Source organism: Misgurnus anguillicaudatus, unplaced genomic scaffold (assembly GCF_027580225.2).
Source record: "Misgurnus anguillicaudatus unplaced genomic scaffold, ASM2758022v2 HiC_scaffold_31, whole genome shotgun sequence".
Classification (NCBI taxonomy): domain Eukaryota; kingdom Metazoa; phylum Chordata; class Actinopteri; order Cypriniformes; family Cobitidae; genus Misgurnus; species Misgurnus anguillicaudatus.
The window spans coordinates 756,261-763,758 of record NW_027395281.1 but is presented as its reverse complement, the minus strand read 5'-3'; positions in this window follow the sequence as shown (position 1 = coordinate 763,758).

Below are 7,498 nucleotides of genomic sequence, written 5' to 3'. Positions count from 1 at the left end.
TTTCGGTTGAGACACGCCTCATAATTATAGCTCAATGGAGCGGTATCAGACTCAAATTCTGACTCGAATTGAGTATGACAACGTCAGGCTACAAAAACTGCAAATTTTTGCTCACACCTAAAAATTGTTAATTTTAACATGTTATGATAAATTATCTATATGCTATTTTGAGCTAAATCCTCACATATGTACTCTGGGGACACCAAATAATTATTTAATTGTGAATTTTTTCCTTTCAACTTTGTGCTGTTCTATTGTAAACTAGTCAAAATCATGTTTGGAGAAGCAGCATTACAATAAAACCAGAAAACCAACTTTAAAGTTAATGAAGTCTTTTGTTCAGGTGCTTTTATAACAGATGGACACGAGTTACTTCTTGATAGAGCAACAGAACATCAATACATCATAGATCAATGCTCTGAATTCAGCTCTGTGATATTTAGTTATCTATACTTTAACCCTCACTAAAAGGGCTCAATAAAAAGTTATTGTATTTAGTAGGATCAGCATCTCTGTTAGTGAACAGCTGGTTTCATATGTAAATGTGCCCCACATAAGTTTATAACTCCCATTTCTTCAATTTATGGTTGTGATTAAGATTGAGTGTTGGTGTGGGCTTTACACATAGGGACCAAAGAGCTAACCACACTTTATGAACCAATCAGAAGTAGGGGAGCCAAAATCTTACTGTGAGTTGATTTCAGTACATCATTGTCGAGTGTTTAGTTTTGAGGTGTCATTTTATGTCATTATTGTAATATTAAGAGCATTTTGCACTGCCTTCCCTGCAGATGTTATAGTTTTGTATTTAGCATAAAATAAAGGATTGGGCCAAATAAAGTCGATTCTGTAGAGTTAAAAAATAATCACCCTTGACAACTCTATTAACAACCAGTCGGCATCATATGATTCCAGAAATATCGCATCTTTCGGTAAAATTATTTAATATTTCTAATAATTATGTGAATGTCACTCACAATAACCGATTAAAATAAGTGATCTTCCTTAAAAGGGTACAGGACAGAGCTGTAAGAACATCAGGTGTGAGATGATGATAGCAAGAATAGTTGAAGCTTTCTGGATAACTTCTGCTTCTTTTGCTAAAGCTAAATACCGTCTTGTAAAGTTATTAAACCTATGACCTTTGCATAGCTTGAATACCAAGTGAGCTGAACAGAAATAAAGCATCACTCTCAATTTAAAGGTGCTTTATTGGCACGATTGTGTCACTTACATTATTACCAAAGCATTTTTCATTAAAAAAAACATATAATAACACAATAGTAACAAACATTAAGGAAATTAGGATTAGGTGCTGGGTGATGGATGAAGTACTACTGCAAATAAAGTCAAATAAAATAAAGTCAAAGGATATTTACAATATAAAATAGACTTATAAAAATTTGAAGTATAAAAAATTACGGAGGCACATGAGAGGTAGAATAAAAGTACAAGATCAGGGCTGTAGTTTGTTTCTGATGGTATGTAACTGATAAATGAATTTAGCATCAGCTGATGGGTGTCTGTCTTCCCCCAGTATCTTCATATGATCTTCATTTGATCTCTCTCTCTCTCACACACTACACACACAGTTCACACGTCTCACATATTCTCACAGATACACCTCAAACACAGACTCATATGTCGTGTCTAGCAACAGAACAAAACCACATTTCTTTCCAGACCAGCATTCACTTTAACCCAGAAGTAAAGGTGTTAAACTATCACATACATTCAGTACAAAAATAAAATGTAGGAAATACTTTCAAATTTTGTTTAGTGTTTTTTGATAATATTTTACAGTTCAGTATCTTAATGTTTAAACTGAGTTTGATCATCATCTCATGACTTCTGCACAAACCACTTCATCCTCCACTGGAGCTTTCTGTACACAACACACAACATCACACAAACATTTATTAACAATGAATAACTGTTAATCAAATCTTTACAAATCTATGTTTAAAGTAAGAATGTTATGCATACTTCAAACATAATTAAAGGCAACATTTTAAATTTCCTTTAACATGATGGTTATTTAAACTGGTCCATTTCTACATTTGTCTGTCTGATTTGTAGGTCCGTTTGTCTTCCCACTGAGCAAAGCGTCATAAAAAGACGTCATTTCGACGTCCCATGAGGAGCCAGAATGAAAGTTTTTATGACGTCTTTTTATGACCTGTTCTGAATATCCAAGATTGATGTCAAGGGGACCTCCATGCAAAGTAAAACTATTTAAAATGTGAACTTTTTAAACTTTATATGTTTATATATAATCTTTATATATGAATAAATGTTAAATTTTTTTGCTTATAGATAATTCCCAAATATACCAGTTCCACCTTAAAGGGGTCATATGATGAAAATGTTAGCATTGCCACTTTGTAGGTTTGAGCAAAAATGTGTCGTTTTGGGTGTGTTTTTTAAAATGCAAATGAGCGGATGAAGTGCAAACACTGATCACAATGATGGTGGTTTATTGTAATTGAAACTCTATTGTGCTGTCAAGTCCAAAAATGTGTCGTTTTGGGTGTGTTTTTTAAAATGCAAATGAGCGGATAAAGTGCAAACACTGATCACAATGATGGTGGTTTGTTGTAATTCAAACTGAATTGTGCTGTCAAGTCCTTCGTTTCTCTCTCTTTCAGAGTTCAGATTAAGGAGGCGGTATTATTCTAATAAGATATCCTTATGACATCATAATGAAAGCCAAATTTCAATGACCTGTTTTTGCTCACACCTACAAAGTGGCAATGCTAACATTTTCATCATATGACCCCTTTAACTGTCTTGCTCTCTCTCTCTCTCTCTCTCTCTCTCTCTCTCTCTCTCTCGTTCAATAATTGAAGTGAAGTGACGTGAACTTCACTCTCCCTCCCACACTTGCTCTCGCTGGATAATTGTTACATGTACATTCTCTAAAACAATGTCATCACCATTACAAAAAGTTGTTTTAACAAAGCATTGTTTTAAAGTAGGACCATACTGACTAAACAAACCAAATTCACTCTATTTTTTGTCATTTCTACCTGCTCGTTTTTGAGAATTTACAAGATTCTGATGTTTTAATGAACATGTTTTGTCACCATCATGGTGATCAGTGTTTCCTTTAGTTGGGTAGTTTGACTCTTTGTTTTTATATTGTAGTGTGTGTGCTTGATGATGGTGTGTTTTAAAACACATTATTATTGCACCGAGTGTTTGTTACCAATGCAACTTACTTGTGGCTTCACATTAGTTACATTGATGGTCAGAAGTGATGATATAATATAACATAACTGAACTAACAACACAGATAAGGCATCATAAATTTAGTTAACATACTTCCGTGCATACTGCTGCCTACTGTAACTGAAAATGAAACCTCGTGGCTGTAATCAAAAATCTAAAGTCTAGATTTTTTGACACAGATGCAGACATCAAGAATCAGCTTATGAATCACAATGATGGTGAGTTTTCTAATGTTGCAATGCATTGCACCAGCGTATTATAAAAACTCATGAGTCCAGAGAGTGTCACCACTGTTGTGATTCATGGGCTGATTCTTGATGTCTGCATATGTGACAATGAAATCTGGACTTCTAATTGTATGTAAGTGCTTCCCAGTGGTGGTATAAACCTAAATAATAAGTTGGATTATTTATTAAATCAATTGAGAAATTGAGACAATTCTACATGGTTTCAAAAATGAATTTACAGACTTTACATATGTGGTATTACTCTTGGTAAAATTTGAATGAAGTTGTAAGATCCACATGTGAGTTTTGTTTATAACAAATTTTCTTTGCAGCAAATAACATGCTTTAGCAAACACTCTTACAAAAACCAAACACTACTATGAAAAGTCAAAGAGTCAAACTACCCAACTAAAGGAATCACTGATCGTCATTATGGTGACAAAACATTTTCAATAAAACGTCAGCATATACATCTCTGTTAATTAAAGAGAGAGAAAGAGAGAGAGAGAGAGAGAGAGAGAGAGAGAAAGAGTGAGAGAGAGAGCATTTAAGGTGGAACTTTATCTATGAGCAGTGCTATGTTTTTGAACACTCATTCATATATATAAAGATTAAAGGGGACATATTATGAGATTTTTTTTAAGATGAAAACTAAGTCTAAAATAGGTCTGAGCAAAAGTGTGCCGTTTTGGGTGTGTCATTTAAAATGCAAATGAGCGGATGAAGTGCAACCACTGATCACAATGATGGTGGTTTGTTGCAATTGAAACTCAATTGTGCTGTGAAATATTTTATCTCTCTCTTTCTCTCCCTACTAAATGGTTGTGCTGTGGTTGGATAGTGCAGATAAAGGGGGCGGTATTACCTTATTCTGACATCACAATAAGGGCCAAATTACAATGACCTATTTTTCACATGCTTGCAGAAAATGGTTTACCAAAACTAAGTTATTGGGTTGATCTTTTTAACATTTTCTAGGTTGATAGAAGCACTGGGGACACAATTATAGCACTTAAACATGGAAAAAGTCTGATTTTCATAATATGTTCCCTTTAAATTATTTTATCAGCTTAACAAAATTTTTCTACAAAAATACACGTGATGTTTATGTTTTTTGACTCAGAACTCATTTACCACATTTGTAATAAATATTATATATAATATAAAATATTTTTGTATTGATTTCCCGAACCCCTTTTGGACGTCTACCTGACGTCCAAGAGGGGTCATAGTCAGACGTCCAGATACTGTACCAGATCTGCACGTTGTATAGACGTACAGATAAGGGCCTGGACCAACCGACCTAATATAGACATATTCTGCACGTCGAGCGGACGTCTCATGTTTAGTGGGTTGTCCTCATGATTATCTCTCTATTTTAATCTTAGTACTGCAGATATCTCACCACAATCATAGTATAATAATTCAGAGACCTGTTTAAAATGATTTCTATATTTCTTATATTTTTCATAATTTATTAGTGACTAAAATAACATAAATAGGAGTATGGAAATTATGTAATGACAAAAGAATCTATTAAAATTTTTATATATGAGCTGCTTCAAAAGTCACATTTTACTGTGTGTGATAAAAACAAAAACATTTCAGATAATAATATAAACAATAAAGATTGATCTCACCGGTTTACATGTTCGTCTATGATGGAAAGTTTCTACGTAAATTATTTCCTCTTCACCGCTATGAACTGTTTCAACAACACAAACACATTACAAACCAAAACTCTCACTTGATCTGTTAAAGGGGTCATATGATGAAAATGTTAGCATTGCCACTTTGTAGGTTTGAGCAAAAATGTGTCGTTTTGGGTGTGTTTTTTAAAATGCAAATGAGCGGATGAAGTGCAAACACTGATCACAATGATGGTGGTTTATTGTAATTGAAACTCTATTGTGCTGTCAAGTCCAAAAATGTGTCGTTTTGGGTGTGTTTTTTAAAATGCAAATGAGCGGATAAAGTGCAAACACTGATCACAATGATGGTGGTTTGTTGTAATTCAAACTCAATTGTGCTGTCAAGTCCTTCTTTTCTCTCTCTTTCAGAGTTCAGATTAAGGAGGCGGTATTATTCTAATAAGATATCCTTATGACATCATAATGAAAGCCAAATTTCAATGACCTGTTTTTGCTCACACCTACAAAGTGGCAATGCTAACATTTTCATCATATGACCCCTTTAACAAGAAGTATTGTTTAGTATTTTTAGATTAGTGCTAGTTAACATTTACCCTGTTGATGTGTGTTTGTGTGTTTCCTGTAGATGCAGAAGATCAGAACTGAAGCGACAATCATCAGACATCCAACAACAACACAACAGATCACAACTTTATGAATAAAGGTGAGACCTGTAATAAATAATAAAATACGTTTCACAATCTGATCTTAGATCAGCCAATATTGTTACTGTAAATAAATCTGAACTCATATCAGCTCAAGGCCTAAGCGGTAATAATCACACCTGTTGTATCCGAACACGTCTGACAGAGATGATTGATGTTTAGATGTTGAGTCTGATTTCTGATGGGATTGTTCACCACACAGCTGTAAGAATCATCCAGACACTTCAGATGAAGAGAGATGCTGATGATGATGTTGAGATCAGACACACTGATGCTGGACAATAAACTGTTTCCTTTGTACCAGGACAGACTCACATCTCTCACATTCAACACTGAACACAATAACACACATGATGATGTTTCTGATGATGATGAAGAGTTTTGTGTGGTGATGACAGGAACAGGCAGATGAGCTAGAAAACATGAGAATAAACAGAAATAAGAATCAAAGCAAATATGAATAATATTAGGCCAGAGGTCTGATCTATTGACCGTGTTTAATCCCTACTTAAAGTCATATTGACTTTAAAGTCATATTGACTTTAACTTTAGAAATCATATCAAGGTTTAGAAACTTTTATCTCTTATAAGGGTGAGTGTTTAACTTTATAACATTAAAAGCAGTCTGCGAGAAATGAGGCACATAAAAGTATTAATATTCAATTGCAATCCATGATAAATTAGTTCACGCTGCTAAAATAATTTATAAACAGTAAATCTTTACTTACCATAGACAGTAACATTGAATTTGGTTTTTATTATTTTGTTGCTTATGATCTCCATGTGATAAATTCCAGTGTGATTGGTTGTGATGTTTGTGATGGTGAGATCTCCAGTCTGATTATTCACCTGCAGTCTGTCTATGAATTTCCCATCAAGAGCATTAGCAAATATTGAGACTTTATTGGCCTCCTTGTTGAATTCTGCTATACGAGTCTCTTCCCAGACAGCAGAAGACTCTGGGCCGGATCCGCTCTGGATCTGCGCCGAAGTCAACAGCTCTGGCGCTGATCCGGTACGGATCCGGCCCAGAGCCGTCTGCTGTCTGGGTTTAGATTCAAACATCCACTGTATCAGATCATGTCTCTGTAGTTTAGTATCAGTGTATAGAGTAACAGATTCACCCTCCATCACTGACATTGACTTCACTACATCACCAAACACACCTGAAACACACAAACACATTCACACAGATTAAATATCTACATTTAATTTAAGTTGGTCTTTTAAAGCTTAGGAGTAGTTTAGACTTCTAATTTTTTCTAACATTTAATTAGCAGCATGAAAAATGTTAGCTTCAGTTTTTAAGTATCATTTTATTTATTTAGATATGTATGAAATATATATGAGAATTGATTTATTCTATATAAAGTCATACTGTATTTAAATCAAACACAGAAGTAAGAGTAACAGATGATTATTATTCTGGATAAAATGCTCTAAAAAATAATATAAAAATATTTTCATAATTTACCCATCAGACAGCAGAAACACAAAGAGAGATACATAAACACAAGAAACATTTTCTTCATCAGATGTTGTGTTGTTGTCTGCAGTGAATGAGATGAAGACGACTCTGTGAGCTCTCACTTACTCTTCATGTGCTTCATACTTCCAGTTTAAAACCTCGGTGGGTTTTTCATATCTGATGTTTCCACTGAACTATGACATCTTTTAGAAAACG